The following is a 19,541-nucleotide window of genomic DNA, read 5'->3' as shown; positions in this document are numbered from 1 at the left end:
GGACCAGTAAACATTCATGCCTTCAACTAATTTATCTGGGATTTTGGAATATCTGTACCTAAAGGCTGAGGTCTCATAAACTGCAACATGCAATTAATACACAGTGGTATTTTGGGGCCATACACAGCTTCCCACACTAGTTTTCAAATTCATTTTCCTGGGAAAGAACTTGCACACCATGTTAGAAGACTACTGAAAGCAGCCAAATTAACACTTGCAATGCAGCTGATCAATGTCTGGTTCAAAAGAACCGATTCATCACAAGCACTAACCCTTGGTGATATTCAAATGAATCCAATGCAGCTAGAAGTCCAGAAAAATAAGATGATTAAATCAGCAATCAGCATAAGTGAAGGAATTGATACTCAGTTTTTACACTGTTATTTGTTATACATTACTTCAGAACAACATAAAAACATCATGAACCTTTGAAACAGTTTGTGAATGACACAAACATGTGATGTCAGTATCCATTTTTCACCCTTTTTTTTTCCATTTTAAATATATATAGCAATAACAATATTATGCGTGTATTAATCTTAGTATTCTTTGTTTACAAAACTGGCAACAATGAATTTGGGATGCTTACAAGCACAGTCTTACACCTAGAAAATCAAGGCAAGAACTGATACCTTTCTGGTCCAAATTCAGACTGCAGGCACCTGAGCTAACACGACTGCATTTATTAATTTCCTTATCAGTGAGGAAACAGTGTCTTAATCTTCAGAGTCAGTTACCAGCACAGAGAAATCTAGTTCTCATAGTAATCATTTGAGATGGTAGTTTGATTGGTTTGATGTGAAGCCACACAAAAATCCCCCTCAATATATTTTTTCTACATTAAATTTTTTCCAGAATTATATATATATATTTTGTGTGTGTGTGTGTAACTATGCTCTTGGCATTCTGAATAAGGGAGCAAACAAGTTGTTCTGTAAACTGCAATTATTTAAGTCTATGAAATCCCACATCAAATCTTCCATTAATTTACATGTTTATTTCTTATCTATCTGTATATTGCAACTGGTGGTCACATATCGACACATGATTATATATGTAGTAATTTAGTGAAATACACATATATATTATATAAGTCAAATAAGCATGCATGCATTTACCTGCCAATGTGTAATATCTAAATGTACTCTTCTGAAACCTGGAAGTGGAGGTGAGCACAACTTGGAAGGATGCCTGAAAAAATGGCTTTACACTCTTTTACAGTTACTCCATAAGAACATAAATGTGAACAAGATAGTTGATTGTCTCTTTCACTGGAAAATCTGATAGAAAAGACATTTTCTATATAGAGAAATATATAGGACAGAGGGTGTAGCAAATTTGAAAATTTAGTACAGCTGCTATTTAGTGAAAAATTTCATGTTGCCATAAGATCGTTCTCTGCTGCCAAATTTTTTTTAAGTCTAATATATAATGTTAATCACAGACTTCCATGAGAAGTTAAATTGCCTTTGAATATAGTGTTTTTATGTTTAATGAAATCACTAGTACATATCAACTGCTTGAGGAGATGTGTACTTCACATACAGACAATAGGAAAGAAACTGAATCACAGACACCCATGTTAAATGGTAGATAGATGGGATGTTTCTGTAAATCATAAGGAGTTATTGGATAGTGTGGTGAAACAATTACCTATGGTATTTCTACTAAAAAAAATACATAAACTTTGTTTAATTCAACTTACTTCTAACAGAAACTGAGTGAGATGTCTGTAAGAAGCAAGGACGCTTGCAAATTGTGTTTCAAAGCTTTATGTGAGCAACAAGCTTTACCTCAGTCCCTGGGAAAGTGATGGAGAAAATAATTCTGGAGGTCATTTCCAAAATATTAAGGACAAGAAGGTGATTGGGAGTAGTTATCATGGACTTACTAAAGAGAAATTGTGTCTGAACGAACTGATGGCCTTCTACAGTGAAATGACTGGCTCAGTGGATGAGGAGAGAGCAGTGGATATTGTTTATCTTGACTTCAAGAGGGCTTTCAACGCTGTCTCCCACAATATCATCACTGACAAATCAATTAAGTATAGGCTAGATAAATGGAGAGTGAAGTAGACTGAAATTGGGTGACCTTTCAGGCTTATGAGATTGTGATCAGTGGCACAAAGTCCAGCTTGAAGCCAGTCACTGGTGGTGTACTGCACAGATCAATACTGAAGTCAATACTGTTTAATATCTTAATTAATGGCCTAGGTGAAGGGACATGGTGTACCCTTTTGAAGTTCATATACGATATAAAACCGGGAGGACTGACTGACACACCAGAGGATCATACTGCCATTCAGAGAGACCCTGACAGGCTGGAGAAATGGGCTGACAGGAACCTCATGAAGTTCAACAAAGGTAAATGAAAACTCCTGCACCTAGGGAGGAATAACTCCAGGCATCAGTGCCTGCTGGGGGCTACCTGGCCTGAAGCAGCTTTGCAGGCTAGGACCTGGGGGCACTGGTGGACATGAAGTTGACCATAAGCTAACAGTGTGTCCTTGTGGCAAAGCATGCCAACAGCATTCTGAAACCAGTCTCTTTTCGGTGGTGCTCAGTGACAGGACCGGAGGCAATGGGCACAAACTGAAACACAAGGGGTTCCCTCTGAACATCATGAGGAAACACTCTTTACTGTGAGGGTGACACAGGTTGCCCAGAGAGGCTGTGGAGTCTCCATCCTTAGAGATATTCAACAGCCATCTGGACATAGCCCCAGGAATCCTGCTCTAACTGTCCCTGCTTGACCAGAGGGGTACACACACAAGATGCCTTCCAGAGGTCCCTTCCAACCTCACCCATTCTGTGATTCTGTGACCCTGGGCTGCATTAGGAGGATTGTTGCCAGCATGTCAAGGGAGGTAACCCTTACCTTCTACCCAGCCCTGGTGAGGCCATATCTGGGGTATTGGGTCCAGTTCTGGACAAGGGAGACGAGGATATACTGGAACAAATCCAGCAAAGAGCCACAAATTTGATTAAGGAACTGGAGCTTCTGTCATATGGGGAGAGGCTGAGAGAGCTGGGCTTGTTCAACCTAGAGAAGAGTCTATGCGTATCTTAGCCATGAATATAAATACCTGATGGGAGGGAAAGCAGAAGATGGAGACAGGCTCTTTACAGTTGTATCCAGTGACAGGACAAGAAGCAATTGGCACAAAGTGAAATCTAATAAATTCCTTTTAAACATATGAAAATTTATTTTACTGTGACCATGATCATGAATTGGAACAGACTGTCCAGAGAGGTTGTGGAGTCTTCATCCTTGGAGATATTCAAAACCTGACTGTACATCACCCTGAACAAACTGCTTTGGTTGGCCCTGCTTTGAGAAAGCTGTAGGATTAGATAATCTCCAGAGGTGTCTTTCAAACTCAGCCATTCAGTGATTCTGTGGTACTACTTTCAATACTCTCAGCACATGCAGAGTAAGCTATTATATTTATTTATTTTTTTTAGTCAGAGAAGAGTAGGAGCAAATTTTTCCTGTTAGGCTCAGAGGCTAAATGTGCCTCTCGGATCATTTAGCATGAAACACTGTGTGCAAAGGACAGGCCCAAATTACTGAACTTGCATACATCTTGGTTGGACTTAGACTGTGAACAACATACCAGATTATTATACGTTCCAGTAGTAAAGAAACAGCTTGTAAGGTGTATCAGTAGACTAAAATACTTTGAGAAAAAGGTGGTTACAGCAGTGTCAGAGGCTGGAAATATTGCTGATATTCCCCCTATGTGTTCCTGCAGTTCTTGTTCCCCATGATCTGGCTGTGGATGCTCAGAAGCATCTGTCTAAGGGGGAAACATCAGGCACTGAAGCTGTTGTCGGAGCTTGGGCTGTGTGAATTTGGGGCTGCATCTCAGGCCGTTGCATTCAGAGGTCAGATAGCACAGGGTCACAGAGCTGCGGGCTGGTGCCTCAGGACTTGCTGAATGGGTAAAATGCACAGCCCCCTCTGCCCTCCAATTTCATTCAACAAGGAAACATTTGTACTGATCATAAAGGCTGATGCTTAAATTTGGTTCATAAACAACGGGAAGGAATGAGAACGGGCTGTGAACCTCATCTGTCCAGACACATTTCTTGAGCAAAAGCAGAACCTGCAGACCTGTCAATATGCCCCAAAGCATTGTTCTTTGGGAAATACTGAATTCAGATACTGGCTGCCTGACAAACAGACGTTGCAGTGAGAGAAAGGGCTCATTTGGCACTGCCTCCAGTATACCCAGGGCACCTTTGGAAACTAGCTCTAAAAAACCAAAAGCAGAATAAACTGTGAAGCAATACCTGGGACACAACTCTGGTCTTCCTTTTGATATGTCCTGTAGTGGATGGTGATTATGGCCAGTAAACGGAAGGGCAAGGATGCAAAGTGGGCTCCTAAATTTTGCTGTCCTCCCTAGGAGGGCTCAGGGCCATCCATAATAAACCTGTGTTTATATCTGGAATTTTGTGGAAGAGCATCAGCCCTACAATTTACAATTTTATAAGATGTATAATGCATACAAGCAGTGTTTGTACTCCTTTTCTCCTTTTTGAAACTATCAGCAGTTTCTCTCTTGCTCCTCTTGTTTAAGTGCTAAAAAGTAATCCTACAGACAATCTGACAGCTCATTCATAGGAATTAATCACTGTAAAGGAAACAGTCTCTTGTTTAGCCTCTTTCTTCAGAGATATAATACACGCATCTAGATGTTTCATGGAAGGTTGTAAGGGTGAAATTATTAGATGGTCTGAGAGACATTCCAGCCAAGTTTCTACTTCTCATGAACAGGTTGCATTTCTATTCATTTTTGCAAATACAGAATAAATTGCTCCAGAAGCTATACATTTAGTATGTCATGACACTCTCCTTAGACCATCATCACACAGGACATATCTCCTGAGCACTATCCATAGCTGTGGTAGGTTATAGAAAGCTAGAATGTCTATATGGTTTAGTTGGGCACCACGTTGCCAAAGCAACATAATTTGTAGAGAGCTTTTTTGCAAATGGATAATTAACACAAACCTTGTATTTTCGGCAAGGTTAAGTGCCTTGCATGCACTGCTATGATAGTGTTGAAATACTGCTTCTATTCTCAGTGTTGGTTCACTTGGTATGAGCACAAGGTCTCTGCATTATCGTTCATTGTGTGATGCAGGCAAACCCAAAGTACTTCCCAAAATGATAAGGAGTCTCTACCTCCTGAGAAAGCAAACAAGTGACAGACCTGCAAAAATTATTGTGTATGTTATTTCTGCAGGCAGAGCTGGAACACAATAATCATATGGGTGGCTGGGGGAAGAGGAGACAGGAGGGCTACATGGCAGTGTATTTTTGGGAAAGGAGCTGGAAACAGTATGGCAAACATTGCCTTTGGTTGTCAGAACACAACTGGCCATGATGGAGTGAGAAAAGTTTTGTGATTTTGCCTCTCCAGGGCTAAACTAATGCTGTCTGTTTGCACATGTGAACTCAGCCTTCTGCAGTTGAGAGAGAGAACACTTGAGAGAAAGAATTCACATTAACATTTATTAATTTGCAAAAAGTTGGCAAAAAGCAGTAAATGCTGACTGCTACTGTGGCTACCTGACAGAGAGTAATTTGTTAGCCAGCTTTATTTGATTGCATCTGATTTGTGTTCCTTTACCCTTACTGTGTAGTTAGTCTGCCCTTAGCAGGATTTGACCTTAAAATGTTCCAAGCATCCATGAAGCCTGACTTAACTGTGAGCATAAAAAATGACTCGCAAGAAGCATTTTAGAAATGGAGGAAAGCCAGAATGATTTTTTGAAATATCTTCTTGATAAAGCATACCAGCAAAGATCACTGGAGTCCAGAAATATATGGAGCTTGCTTATTGTAGAACAAGACAAATAATGACACACCTAATGTGTTACACTGATGTGATAAAGTACAAGTGGTTTACAATAAACAAAAAAAATCTGTTTTAGCTCTGCTTTTTATCAAAATAATGATTCATAATAACATGCTAACAATGCTAATGATAGGGTCCTGTGCTTTTGAGGAAAAAGGAATTATTTTTCATTAATTTTATTTTCAATTAAGCATCTGTTGTTTTTTTCTCTTGGGATACATGTATTAAAATTTGCAAATGTTCACTGTTATTTTTACTAATTTAATATGTTTATCCATCACTTGTATTAATGTGTTCCCTGGTCTTCTCTCATCTCTCATTCCCAAACCTTGGTCACTGTTGCTTAAAATTCTGGGGAAGATGTATTGTCATATACAGCGTTGACTGATCTGGCAGTTGTTGAGTATAACTTTTTTTTTTTTTTTTTTTTTTTTTTTTATTTTATATATTGAACTAGAGAAGTGGCCTAAAAGATAATTCTGGGAGAAGAACTGAGTAAGGTGTACAAAGTCAGAGACTAGACACCTGAGTCTAAAGCTCAGCTTGCTGCTGTATTGGGTGTTATTTTAGCACTTTTCTGCCGCTGCTGCTTCACATAACTAGTCTTCGTCTGTTCAGGGGTGTCAGCTAAGTTCTCTTCCTTCCTGTTTGCTTCTCAAAAGTGCTTCTGCCCCTAATACGGAGTCACAGTGGTAGTTTCTCCCCTTTCCAATGGCCCACAGAGCAGGACTCCACAGAGGAAGCAAGCTTCAGAGAGCACACCAGGTCTGTTGCTCCTACCCTTATATGTTTTCCTGAAAAAGGATCAGGTGATCTGAGCAGCTCTGATGGCTTCTGCACAACTATGCCCTGTCTTCCATGGGCAATGTCTGATGGCTGGTGAATAGTCCTTTGTTGCTCTAAAATGATTTTTTCTAACAGAAGAGTTGAAAGCTCTAAGTTTTGTATAGTTCAGTGTGGCATGGTAAGGGTGGTTAGGCCATCAGTTCTGGTGGCAGAACCTGTTACTTACTTGGGTTTTCTCTCAATTTTTATGCAGAAGGTGCTTAAAATATTGCATCTGCTATTTGTAATAGATGCCCTACAAGACGTCAGTAGAAATTTGGTATTGCTTAACAATAAACTTTAATAGGCAGCAAATTAAGGTTTTAATCTTAAAATAGCATTGTGGCACACGCAGGAAGTATCACCCAGTTGCCATGAGACTGCTATTACAGGTATAACTATAGAGACAATTTTGCTGTAAAATGTCTGCAGATGAAGTTGGTAATATTTGTAAGATTAATTTATGGTTCTTCACAATTCTTACAGTTACTCTAAATCTGAGCCCTCTCTGACCTTTGAAACATACAGGTGAAACATTCAGCTACTAACAGTGACTGGTTTTATGGCAACATATCTGAACAGCAGCATACAGTTCCAGCTACTGGTCAGGATCAGAGGTCCCAGAAGTCTGCTTTTACGTTGTTACATCTACAAAATACTCTTTGATGCACTCTTGAGGGGTAGACTAGAGCATTAATAATACAAATTCCTCCTCATTTTTTGTTGTTGACCTTACATGCCAAGGCACTGAGCTTGTCAAATGGCAAACTTACATTGTGAGAAACAGTTCTGGAGCACTCAAATGTTTCCTTCCTAAATCACTGTCAGTTCCCATTTGGTTTTTGTTATTTCCTTCACCAGTTTCACTCCCCTCCGATGCAGTGCATCTGATTTATTATTAGTGTGTTGCTGCCTTCAGAGGGGAGAGGCATGAGGAAAATGTGTGCAGTCTCTTCTCTCCTATGTTTGCCTGGAGGACCAGGAGGGGTCAGACCACTTCTGGGGGCTTTGTATTCGTTGTACGTAGGAACACAACTTCCCTGTGTTCTCTGCTCATTTGGTACAGTCATGAAGCGGGTATTACACAAGAGTGGCCCAAGGCTAGGCAGATATCTATCTTTGCCCTTTTCAAAGCAGTTCAAAAATGTTTGTTTCTAATATTATCCAACAAAAAACATTTCAATGGCAAGCCTTTAAAGACAAATTTTTTTTAACATAAAAATCTTAATAAATAAGAATTCCTACTGTAAAAATTCCCATCACATTTGATATACTAAAAATAGCAAAGAATACTTGTTAATCAAAAGCACTGTTACATTTTGTCTGGGAAAAAAAGTTACATTAAAGTATATAAAAGAATCATGATATAAAATGGATAATGATTTCTATCCAGTTCTATTTAATATCTTTATCAATGATCTGGACAAGGGGATGGAGTGCACCCTCAGTTTGCAGATGACACCAATTTGAGCAGGAGTGTTGATCTGCTTGAGGGTAGAAAGGCTCTACAGAGGGATATAGACAGGCTGGATCAATGGACCGAGGCCAATTGTGTGATGTTCATCAAGGTTCAGTGCTGGGTCTTGCACTTGGGTCACAACAACCCCATGAAATAACACAGTCTTGGAGACCAGTGACTGGAAAGCTGCCTGGTGGAGAAGGAGCTAGAGGTGTTGGTCAACAGCTGGCTGAATATAAGCTGGCTGTGTGCCCAAGTAGCCAAGAAGGACAATGGCATCCTGGCTTGTATCAGAAATACTGTGGCCAGCAGGACTAGGGAAATGATTGTCCCCCTGTACTCATCACTGGTGAGGCCGCACCTTGAATCCTCTTCTGTTCAGTTTTGGGCCCCTCGCTACAAGAAAGACATTGAGGTGCTGGAGCGTGTCCAAGGTAGAGCCACAAAGCTGGTAAAGGGTCTAGAGTACAAATCTTCTGAGGAGCAGCTGAGGGAACTGGGGTTGTTTAGTCTGGAGAAAAGGAGGCTCCGGGGAGACCTTATCACTCTCTACAACTACCTGAAAGGAGGTTGTAGTGAGGTGGGTGTTGGTCTCTTTTCCCACATAACAAGTGATAGGACAAGAGGAAATGGTCTCAAGTTGTGTCAGGGGAGGTCTAGATTGGATATTAAGAAAAATTTCTTCACCAAAAAGGTTGTCAAGCACTGGAACAGGCTGCCCAGGGAAGTGGTGGTCACCATCCCTGGAGGTATTTAAAAGATGTGTAGATGTGGCACTTAGGGACATGGCTTAGTGGTGGACTTGACAGTGCTAGGTTAATGGTTGCACTTGATGATCTTAAAGGTCTTTTTCAACCTAAACAATTCTACGTGCAGGCCCACAGTTCCTTTTCTTCAAAGCTGCTTTCCAGGTGGGCATCCCCCAGCATATATTGGTGCTTGGGGTTGTTCCTCTCAGTGCCGGACTTTGCACTTCCACTTGTTGAACTTCGTGAGGTTCCTGTTGGCCCATTTCTCCAGCCTCTCCAGGTCCCTCTGGATGGGAGCATGACCCACTGGAGTTTCAGCCACTCTTCCCAGTGATGTGTCATCAGCAAACTTGCTGAGGGTACGCTCTGCCCCATCATCCACACATAGAACAGTTTTTGACTGAAGAAATTCCAGCTAAAACCTTATCTTGAGAAGAAGCCAAGCAACAGCAGAAGTCAACATGGGTGTTAATGGGTTAGTGGATAATGGGAAACTTACTGGTCAAAATTAGTTAGAGCACATCAAAGAGGTTGTTACACGTGTAGTTTGGATGAAAGGACTAGCTAACTTCTCAGTTATTTCACAGTGATTTGTCCTTGTCTATTCCATGCTTACTCCTGTCTTTAAAAAGATGAAGTGTAAAGCTCATTTTTTTGCTTAAAAATTGAGAAATTACAGTATTTACTTCAGAGCTTTACAGAATGTGCTAGGTATTGAAGGCGTGTAATATATTATGAAACACAGTTATGCTGATGGTGCTGTTGCTCTTTTTGAAAAACCTATGTGTCTTCACTTTGAGCTATAGGCCCTCTGTTTCTAAAAACCTGTCCTGGAGCTCGGAACATCCTCCTGTTGCTACCTATCTGCTCATATGCTTGAAATTCAAGCTTCTGCATGTGAATAGCATTTCAAGCCAAGACACTTATGTTTACATCTAAATTGAGGGTGGTAGAGAATCTTGGATGTAGTCTTAAGAATACATAGGCTTCATTATTGGAAAGGTATCTAATAATAATAGAGAATTCAAAAGAAAGTCCAAAGTATCTATCCTCATTTTGTGTAATCAGTGCTGTGCAACAGCCCCTCCTAATTTCTCAGGTCTCTTTAGAGATGAGGTTTTTTCAAAAGAGTAGTAAATAACTGCAAGACTTACTGAGCTGTTGTAAGCTAATACACTTTTAGCCTAGAGCTATGCAACAGTGTTATTCTAAGTAGAACTGTTCACCTGCTTAAGGATCTTGCAATAGGGAGGCCATATTTAGAAAATCAATGGAGAAACCTCATCCCCAATGAGTAATCTTCTCCACAATCTTCTGTTGGAAAAAAAGTGGCTGAAATGTTGATAACTTTAATGATCGGCAGAGCAGAAGAGGTTTACAGTCCAGTCCTTTTAGAGATTCTGGTATATAAAAAACAAATCATTATATAGGGGCAATCTGCACAGGTGAAGGGAAACAGATTCTAAAGTTTACATGAATCTTGGAATGTGAAATAAACTAGAAGATTTACAAGACCAGATTAACATGTCTCTTCCATGTTTCATAAGTGAGTTAGGGGGGTTTCTGTGATATTTCCTTGCTTGATGTACTGCTTTATGGGTAATATATTAGGCTTGATTTGTTGTAGGAGCAAAAAGCAGGGAAAACTGAACACAGTACTTCTAAATGGGTTATGAAAGTTCATGGTGGAAAAAATTATATATACCAATTGCTTTAACAATTCATAAAAATGCTTTTGTTTAATCCAGCAGAAGTTAGGAAATCAGTTGTCCTTACTGTAAACAGATACTTGTGTGGAAGCTCCCCAGGAATGAGGTCCTGGCATCTCTCCATACCTCTCCTTGTGGAAATGTAAGATGTCAATTCTAACTCTGTGCTAAGGAGGGGAATGCATAGGAAGCACACTGGTTAAAAATCAGGCAATTACTTTGTAACTCTGGGCTTTATTTTCTCCCAGTTGCTCTCGGTATTAAATTAATAACGGAACTCACCAAATCTATATTTCATGCTTTCCTCTTAAACTTTACTATCTTAACCACTGAGAAATAGCACACTACATTTTCCTCTGGTGGAGTGCTGAAATGCCCTTAGCAAGTAGTTCTGCTGTGTAAATGAGGCCGAGTTGGAATTGCTGTGTGGGCAGGCAATGCCTAATAGTTTAAGAAGTGGCTCAGAAATCAGAAACTTCATAAAATGAGTATCTAACCCATGGATATCCTCTTGCCCTCACCGTATGCTTGAGTAAAAATTTTACTTCATCACTGTACAACTTCCATTGTAGCTCTCTGCCAAAATACTCCTACATCTCAATTTTTGCATGTTTCCTGTCAATCTCAGTGCTCACTACCTACCATAAAAAGCTTGTATGTAGATGAATGTTCACTGAGACCCACAGGAAAAATACACTTAATATAATTTATGTGGCAAAATATTGCCACTCTGGAATTTCCTTATACATCCTATTATCAGAATTGTTGACAGGCGAGGAGATTAAATTTTTGCACTGTTAAAAAAGTCCTCCTACCTGCTTTCTTCTCCTCTCCTCACTCCATCCCCCACAAAGAAACCCCTCCCTTATGAAAACCCAAACATGGACAGAGCCCTGATCCAGACTGAGGAGGAGAAAGTGGTAGAAGAGAAGAGACGAAAACCTGAAATTTGTGTAAGAGAAAATAAATGCCATTCTGCATTCTTTTTACCATACTGCCATGATGAGTACTGCCAAAAAGAAAAAGACTGAAGCCAGATTTTTTTCAACTATTCTTTAAGGAAGACAAAATGTATTTAAACTTGTTAATTCTAATAATAATTTCCTGGTTTCGCTAGTGCTTAGTGGTTAGAGGACCAAGACATAATAATTCATTGGAGGAATGTGTTTGATTCTCATGACTGGGCCAAAAAATCTTCTAAGTCATTCTCTTTATACCTATAAACCCAAAGATGAATAAAAGGGTAAATCAGTGTTAATTAAGTTTCTTGTAACTGCACTACGTTAAATACAGAGGCTTTAGAATGTGCTTAAACCACAATCTTTCTGACTGTGGAAGGTCTCAATACTTGGAAATTCCCTAGCATGCAGTATTTTAAAACTTAACGTAGTGTACTGTATAATAAAAGTATTTTTAGCTTGCGGTACTTAATGTGTCTCAAATCTTCAATGATTTTCCTTGCTAAACAATATTGATTAACACTCTCTGTAATAAAAGAAATACAACTCTTTGCTGGGGAATGAAATGCACTGGAAAGAATAAAAGCATTGTTTATGTTTCCTGTTACTGCAAACTGAGGACTGAGCTGTGACAGTCAGCAGGAGCCCTTGCATGGCGTTTTTCCCAGTGAAAGTTTCGTAGGTCAGATTTTGTTTTATTTTTTTCCAGGCTGTGATCTATGCACAACCACTTTCCCTCTGGAGCAGACTATGCAGGGTTCTCCACTTAGCTGGAGTGAGGCATGTGAGTCTACTGACGTAACCAGAACTGCCTTGCTCACCAGTAGCGTTCCCTTCACCTCCAGGCTCTGCTCCCCCACCAGTGAATTATATCTATTTTTTTAAGTGAGGCAGGGAGCTTGGTTTTATTCCTGTCTGGGGAAGCTTTATTTCCCAGGTGCATATTATGATAAACACCCTTTGTACGTGTGTGCGTGTGAGTTTGTGCGCCTCCAGCACTTCATCTCTACTTTAAAATGGCCATTGGGCATTTCAGTAAATCAGTTTTTCTTCAAGAGTGCTTAGCAACTGAACTGTGCTGCCACAGCTTCTCTACAAATAGAGTGCAGGTCCTATATTTTGAGTGTTAACAAAATTATATAATGCTTTGCAAGAAAACAGACTAGAAAAATGTATCTTCTCCACAATTCTAGTGAATAAAATTGCAAAATTTGTCTTTCATGTTCCCCTTTGCTTTCTTTCTTGTTTGCTCCCATGTATATTGTAATTTTTCCCTCCTTTTTCAGGATAAATTGCTTTCTCCTTATGAAGCCTTGCTTCCCATTTCTATCACTTCCTTACTAGACTATTGCTATTTCTTTCTCCTTAAAAGTACTGTATGTTATCTTTACATATACGTTAATAACACAGTATAAGAGCTGTAATTTTTAGTGTGCATCTTCCTTTTTAAGCAATCATTGTAATTTTAAAGCACCTGGGGCATGTATATGACCATAGATTCCTGCTTGGTCAAGCTAAAATAATATTCTTGGTTTCCTGTTGAAAACTACATTAGATTTTTCATGTTAAATGCTTGGCCATTTATGGAATCAAAAAGCTTAAAAGCAGTTTTAGATCTTGTTGAAGCCTTATGAAACTGTATGATGCAGTGATTTCTGAAGTACTTTGATTGTGTTGGGCTTTATAGAAAATATTAGGCAAGATGAATGCTGCCATTTGGATTAAAAAGTAGTATTTTATGTTAGGCTGACTGACTCATCAGCTACAAAAACCAAAGAAATGAGAGAAGCTGTCTGTGTATGCTGCACAAGTATGTCTCGTGTTAGAAAACAACGCCATTTTTTGACTGCTGTAATTGTTTTAGCAATTTAGGAGTGGAAGGGACCTCCTACACTACTGATTTCAGTTCTCTGCTGCCGGAGACAGCCACATCACAAAAAAGCCGAAGGAATTTAACCGCCTTCACCGGGAAATTATTTCAGGTTCTTTCCCACGTGACTCCTCCCGGCAGGCTGCTAAAAACTGTCAGCCCCCTGATTATCAGAAGCACCCGCCAAGTTCCCACCCTTCTTCCCACGAGCCCCGCCCGCCGTTACACCCGCGCCCCGACAGCCGCCACGGCCCCGCCCGCCCACGGCCACACGCCCCCCGCGGGGGCTCCGGCGGAGCCGGGCGGGGGCGTGGTCTGATGACGCAGGAGGGGCGGGGCGCCGCCTCGGGTGATCTGCCAGCTCGGCCATAGGCTGCGCGGGCGGCCGCCTCCCGGCGTGCCCGGCCCTTCGCCCCGCCCACCGCGCCCCGCCCCGCGCCGCGCCGCGCCGCGCCGCAGTGCGCGGTGGGGAGGCACCGGTCTCGTCTGTCTGTTTTGTTTTGTTTTTTTTTTTTTTCCCTTTTTTCATCACGCAGGAGGCGGGGAGGAACGGGAAACACACAGGCACATGTATGGAGATTTATTTTTTTCTTTTCCTCAGGGTCACAGATTGAAAGAAAGAGAAAAAAAAAAACCCAGATGCAATTCCGAAGTGTGCTATTCTGAAGAAAAATTCAGGGAATGACTACATAGCATTAGTGTGGCAATCTGAATCAGTTGAAGCAGAATTTATATCCTGGACACATGAAACAATTTTAAATTTGAGATAATATTTTCTGGCGTTGAGCTATATGGGATTTGATTTTCTAATTTCACATTTCAAAATTTTGACTGGTTTTCCTGTACCCAATTTTTATATTTCTCTATTTAGTGATGTTTGTTGAACAGTACATGTAAACAAAACGGCAGCAGTCCTTAGGAAGGCCCCTTTACTCCATGTGAGGTTATGGTGTTTCTGTGCTTCCAGGGCAGAATTAATAAGGTCATGTTTAGCCATGCAAGGCACACACATGTGAAATAATAACTTTGTATAATGAAACACACACAAAAATGATAACAAAACAGTTACTTGTTAATTCTCATTGACAAGATTCCTGAAAATCAAACCACTGCCTTTAATACTAACAATTTTGACAGATATTAATAGGTTCCCATGTGGTTAATCCATCATTTTAAAAATATCAACTCTTTTTTTAAGTCCCTTTTTCCTTCAAAAATGTATCTCAATAAAAAGAATTTTTGGACAACTGAGTACTTTTTTACAGTACCATGTATTCTGCACTCTACAAGTTTCAAGTACCTTCTACAAATTTCCATAATTACAGAATATGTTTTTAAATCTCTTGGGAGCATATCAGGTCTAATCATAGGTCTGAAAGAGACTTGAGGAAATAACCTAGCCCATTTCAATGCCTCAAGGAAGTGTCAAATATACCCACGTCATTCCTGATGTAGTCTATTCTTAAGGATCTTCAGTGATGGGCATTTTATGGTCTTCTCAAAAAAATTATAATAGTGCTACTTGGTGTCCTTACATCAGAGATTCTATGTCCCTGGGTTATCCAAGGAAGTTTTAGACAGGTTGCAATCGCCACCTTTCTCTTTGCTTCTGCGCTGTCAAGAATAGGCAGTTCTACAATAGACAGTCTCTTGTAACAAGAGACAAGTATCACAGAGAAAAAGGCCAGGTTGGAAAGATGGAAATCCTTCAAATGTCAAGACTGTGCCATTGTAAATAGAAAAAGTTCCTTCTATCTTAGGAAAGCTATTAAATCTTGGTATAGCTGGGTAAATTTTGGTAGTGTGGGGAACAGGTGTTGGAAATAAATTGATATCTCTGGACAGTTTCTACTCTTAAGGTGAGGGTGAGTTAACATTGTGGAAAGAAAACACATGGCTCTCTGATAAAAGCATGTATTATTGGACGCCAACCCCTGAACAAATGTGTTAATGTTTACCAGGGAAATAAAAATAATATTTGAGTCTATAAAAGTTGTGAACTTCATTAAAAGTAAGCCTAGCAAAACACAAACTATATTATGTGCTAATGGGCATCCTATAATGACGGCTCCTTTTCCACACCACAGTGCTGTTTCTCAAAAGGCAAGCTTGGGAAATACCTTTAATTCCTGAATATGCCAAAAGGTTTTCATTTGAAACCCTTGATTTGAAGTTGTTGAGCCATTAATTGCTATTGACAACTTTTAGCTTGTGTTTTTTCCTGAGATGAGAATGTGACTTATCATATGCTGACAGATAGGTCATAGAGATACCACTGCTTCCAGGCCACATGTTCAAAACTTCTAATAGGTCACTGAGTTGCTAAAATATGGAAAAAGAATGTCCTGCTGTTGTTCTATCTTGACTTCCACCATCATATTGGTTGCCAAACTTGGTTTTAAGACTTGAATTGTAATTGACAGCCTTATGCCAGGGAAGATGAGCACTTTCAGCTTAACTGTTGGTAAATTATTGATGTTCCATTTTAATCTCCTACGAATGTTGCTTTGTCCTTCCTGATGTGTTTTGCCTATATGATGCACCAAGTAAGGAAACTGATGAATAGTGCTGTGGAAAGATTCAAAAAAAGCAGAATTATGAACTGACCTATCAAATGCAATGCTGATTTTTTATACTCAGTTTTGTCTGAGCAATAATTATGGATCATTTTACAGGATTCATGGTTTTCTGTTATAAACGTGATTTATACATGTCAATAAATAAGAAATTTCTATTTGCTGGTAGCATTTCAGAATTATACTTTTTCGTTAGGTGGCCCACATATAGTTAGGAAACCTTTGGAAAAAACAAACAAAAATTTTAACATAGCATGCATTTTTATTTATTCAATTCTTTATTAAAAATTAACAATCCTGATAAGGATATCCACATTTATAGAAAACTTGTGTTTAAATATCATTATTAATTTAGGCATTTTTTTTTTTCTGGTAATGGTATTACTTTGTTCATATGAATATCACATCTTGGGGTGGTCAACAACTCATGAGTTTTTAAATCAATCTCTTTGATAGCTCTGTTTTGAAGAAGAATGGACAGGAACATATTAAGGGCTTCAAATATTTCCTAATGAACTTCAGGTTCTCCAGGTGCTTTTTCTTTTAATACTTCTATGGCCAGTGAATTATAACATATTAAAACTGTTACTGCATGCTTGTGCTAAAAAGAGGTTCTAATCCATAAATCAATTAGAAGTAAATAGTGAAATAAATCAAGCTGTTTCTCCAAATTTTATTTATTAAGAACACTAGGTTTGAGGATCTGGGTAAAAAAACCCATCTATTATTTATTCTGACAAATTTTTCACTTTTACACATGATCTTGTAATTAGAAACTGCAATAAAATGGAAAAGGACATTTCTTTTTAGCCTTTTTAAAGGCATGGAGCACATTATAGAGTGCTGAGCTGTCCTGCCCACAGAGTTTCCTTTCAGTGTCCATGAACTGTGCCACACCCCACTCTGAACACAGAGATAATTCAGTGTCATTGCAGAGCTCCTGTGGTGAACTGCAGCCACACCGAGATTCCTGCTCCTCAGAACAGTCACACATACCGGTGAACCTCTGTTGCCTTTTCTGTACCTTGAATCCATGGCTTTCAGTCAATCCAATATTACTGGACAAGTTTATATAACTTCCCAAATTGAACATTTTATTGGGCATTTATTCAAAAGAATAGATTAAAAAAAAATCCCACTTATCCCCAGGAGGCAAAACAAATATCTTCTACAATTAATGCAACTACTGTTTGTTAGCTGCCCCTTCTGTCACAGAAAGCAGCTCATAGCCTAGACAATCATATGCAACAAGGACTGTAATAAGATTGATCTTTTGCTGAAATAATGTAATTGTTGACAGCTCTGCAATTCTGAATCAGAAATTATTTAGGGGTATAACAAGCTGCTGTTATAGCTGAGCTCCACAGAGCTCCTTTTCTTAGGCTTTCCTAGAGATATCTTAGATGAAAGTTGATTTAGTAATAGTACAATGCTCCAGGGAGTAACTGATGCCTTGGACACAAAACACCATACAGTCCTGTTTCTGAAGATTTCCACTTCTCAGTCCTTCCTTTTTTTTCTGGGAACCCTTTCACAAGGGTATGCTTTGGTCTGAAGCTGGTTTGCAGCCTGGGATCACAGAATATCTCCCTGAGAGGTAAGACATTTTACTGCAATAATTTTTTACATATAGATAAAAAAAAAAAAAAAAAAAAAAAAAAAAAAAAAAAAAAAAAAGAGATTGGAGACCAAAACTCTTTCAAGAAATCTGAAAATTCAGGCCCAGGGGTTGACTTTCATGATAATACTGTTGCTTCAAGAGGCAAATGCCTCAAGCAGATTTTTCACATTGCCAGGTCTTGCATTTTAGCATTTTCATGGGTCTGTTTGCACTAACTGATATACAAGTCACATCCCATAGATTATAACAGCAGTAACACGTTCCTCTAATTTGGCTCTATTTGACTTACAAACCAAAGAGTTCTCCCATTTTCATGCAGATTTCTGTCACAGATCGGGTGTTCCTTGCTCAATTAAAATTTTTGTTTGCAAGCATTTTCCAGGTTGCTCAGTCTTCTTCCACAAGGTGGTTTCAGACACATCTTTCCTTATTTGAAGTGCAGATTCAAAGGAGGGCACAGACCTCTGGATTTTGAACAAATAAAAGTATCTAGGTCCTGGAACCTCAGTGATCATCCTTTTTATTGTTTATGTCAAACAATCACAGTCAGATATCACATTTTCTCTCGTGTCAAAGTTCATTTGTAACGGCAAGATAAGATAGATTTTGGCAAGTCTCCTGATTAAGAACATTTTGTTTCCAGATCTTTCCTGAATCTTTATGATCAGACCCAGCACAGTACCAATCCTATCACATCTGTTCTCCATGCAGAGCAGCCAGATTCTTCACTCAAACTGGAAATAACCTGCATCCTCTGCTCAGGTGTGCCAGGTGACTCTCAGGATTGCAGGATAGCTGTGATACCCCAGTAAGACGTATCTTTGTTAAGAGCAGGAAAGACTCTGCCTGGTCTGATTTACTGAGATAAATGGAGGTGGTTGGTAATGCTTCCCACAATCAAGCAAATCTCATTCTTCTTACTTAATTCTTAGACATAAAGAAATTTGCCCTTTCAGTAAGTTTTCTGAGCCCATTTTTTCAACTGAAAATATACGCAGAATACTTTCTATACCTGTCATGAACAAATTTCTGCAGTAGTCTTCATCCTTCATCCAAAGATCTTGACCCTCAGTGGGATCTGATTTTAGTTATATCTTCCCTGATACACAAGTTTTTCTAGCCTATGAACACTCCCTCACTGTTACATGTCTCTGAAAACAGTCATTCTGGTGGGAAATACCTTTAGAAAAAATGTGGGAGAGATTCAGACTGTTAAATACAAACCCCTTTGCAAAGGAGCCTATAAAGGCAAGCTAAATTTCTCTAGTTTTTGCTCAAGGTAATGCCTCATTTTTATAATCTAACACAATCCCATATTAGTTCATTAGTTAGTTAGCCTCATTTTTTTCCTCAAACATTTTACTGCTCATATTGAATAGTTCACCATATGTGGATAGTAGGTGAGCTCTGATTTGTATGAACAGGATAACAGCCTTCAAAATGTTTTTTGTTTGGTGTTTTGTTTTGTTTTCATTCATAGCAAAATACCCAAGATGACTGATTTTTAAGCAAAAAAATAAATAAATTGCTTATGCTTTCAGTTGTAACTTGCAAGCACTGTGGTGTCTGTTCTTAAGAGCAAGAAGAATAGGGGAGAGAGAAAACTACAGAATGTGCCAGAAAACAGTGAAAATAAAGCTCAAACGAAATATGGATAAAAATGAAAGGGAAGCCAAGACAAGTTAATGTAGTTGGAAGATATGCGATTTGGGCTTACAGTGTTGACTGGTCCTAAGGCACATGCTTTGATAATAAAGGTACAGGAGTCCTGCAGTTCTCTGGCTTTTCCACAGGTTTCACCTTGTGAGTCTGTCAGAGACTAGCTCTGCAAATATGTGCATTATGAGCATTTTCCCCACTGTTCCTCACATAGTGAAATTTGAAGTTATACTGTGTATATTGGA

The sequence above is a fragment of the Tyto alba genome, unplaced genomic scaffold (assembly GCF_018691265.1).
Source record: "Tyto alba isolate M040663 unplaced genomic scaffold, T.alba_DEE_v4.0 Super-Scaffold_48, whole genome shotgun sequence".
In the NCBI taxonomy this organism is placed as follows: Eukaryota; Metazoa; Chordata; class Aves; order Strigiformes; family Tytonidae; genus Tyto; species Tyto alba.
The sequence above is the reverse complement of the archived record's forward strand: the minus strand, read 5'-3'. Positions refer to the sequence as shown.